Consider the following 2130-nt stretch of genomic DNA (forward strand, 5'->3'; position numbering starts at 1 on the left):
TATTTGGAGAAATTCCTGCATTTTACAGGACTGAGGCCTACAGTTGCAAACAAAGTAAATTAAACCAGACTACTTCTGCACAAAACAACAGTAGCAAGAAAACCAGTCTTTTCACAATTTTTTTTAAATCCCCTGACACAAAAAGAAGAGGGATTAGTGCCTGGACAAAGCACCTCATTCAGTACCAGAGATGTAAGTAGAAAATGGTATTTTATACACTTAATGTTCCACAGTGTCTGTTTGCATGTACCTTTTCCTTTCTGCTATGCTCTTCCAAGTTTTTCATCTGAAATCCCTTTCATGAATAATTTGAATGAATTGTTTGAAGCTTCTAACCCAAAGTAGATTCATTCTAACAATAAGAAGGTTTTCAGCCCACACAAGTGGAAAATTCCAGAGGCTGTGTATCAATGAGTCAAGCTACTTTTTCTGGCTGCTTTGGTTCAGACTCTCACTTCTTGAATTGTGCAAGATAACTTATTTTCTAATTCATTAATCTCACTGCTGAAAAGTTTTTGAGTGCCCTGCAGCAAAGTCAGGCAGAAGTCCCATAAGCAGGGACACCATGTTGCCCCATATGAATTAAGATCATTTGGAGGCAGGGAAAAGCAATTTCAAATCATTTGGGGACTATTCAAACCCTTGCTGAAACAAGTTGACACACACACCCCACATGCACAAACTCCATCAATTTTACCCATGCACACACTAAACACATTTTAGAATTTATACTTCAATTATTATTTTTTAAAAGGACATGATATGACGTTTCCTATGCTTCTGTATTTTGTGTAACTGTTGGTCAGCAATATCTACTCCTAGGGAACACAGGAATCATTCCACAAGCCGAGAAAAAAAGCAGTGCTCCTGCAAAAGATAGACAATGTAAGTAAGGTTTCTTCTGGATTTTGTAGTTTATAATGTAGCCTTTTTAAAGGATCCATCTAAAGCTCCCATGTCCCTCCTTGAAAAACCTTTTAAAACCATCAAGTAGTATTTCAGTAACACCAACAGTTCTGTGGAGAACAGATATTTAAAATATCTTCACCAAAAATATAAGGAACCTGGGAAATTACAAAGGAGTATCTAATGCACAGGCAGAGTCACATGGAAGATGCAACTTGGTCTCTACTGTACTTCCAAAATTCCCAGCTGGGGACTCACTCACAAGTATTAATCACTGAGGGGACAGAGCTGATTTCTGGTTAGGTAAGTCATAAACACAAACATGATAAGAGATTTCTAAAAGTTTTATGACAGTTTAATACAGATATTTCAGAATATGGAACACTTCCTCAGGAGAATGCAGTGTGCTCCCCCTGGTTATCTAGAGCATTGGGCTTTTCTGCTTGGCTGGTTTGAGGTTTCAGGTTTTTTAAGGATGGTTCAGTTTTGGAAATTTTATAGGTAACTTTCCAAGCATTAAAGAAATTAAAATAGTGCTGCAAGTTCCCTGCAGAGGAAAGGTCTATTATTGCAATGAATTAATGCAATCAGTGACACCAAGGCAGAGCCTGACAAGTGAAGTTACTGGCAGAATAGTCACTCACGGACTGGTGTCCTCTCCTCTTCAGAGCTGTTCATAACTGTTTAGCCAAAGGAAAGACAGCAAAAGCAGTATCAGCCTCATTACAGTTCCCTCTGACACCTCCCACTCCTGAGGCACAGCAGAACTGGTCTATCAGATGATGAATGGAAGGGTCTTCTCTAGCCACAGACAGGTAGGAAAGAACTGTTCCTGAAACGCCTCCTCTCTGCAATATTGGTTCATTTTAGTCCTCCAAGATTTCAGTTATGGCTAAATGTAGAATAAGTCTCACACTAGTTTGACAAAGGTGAAGAAGGGATGACCTAATGACCAAGAAACACCACTCATATTAGACAGCCAGCTCCCATCCCATTGCTGGACCATCCCCAGCAATCGATCATCCCCAGTTCTGGCATTTTAATCATGCAATAGTCTAAAGTCAGAGAACACGAGGAGAAACTGGACCCAAGAGGAGAAAAGGGCGCATAGAAACAGGCGGGGGCAGACGGCTGGCGCACGCCAGGACTGCCCTGCTCCAAGCTCTGACGGAGGACGCGGGGCAGGAGGGTACTCGGTGGGCAGCAGCAGCCGCCTCAACGGCA

This window comes from Merops nubicus, unplaced genomic scaffold, assembly GCF_000691845.1.
Source record: "Merops nubicus isolate BGI_N331 unplaced genomic scaffold, ASM69184v1 scaffold216, whole genome shotgun sequence".
NCBI classification, from domain to species: Eukaryota; Metazoa; Chordata; class Aves; order Coraciiformes; family Meropidae; genus Merops; species Merops nubicus.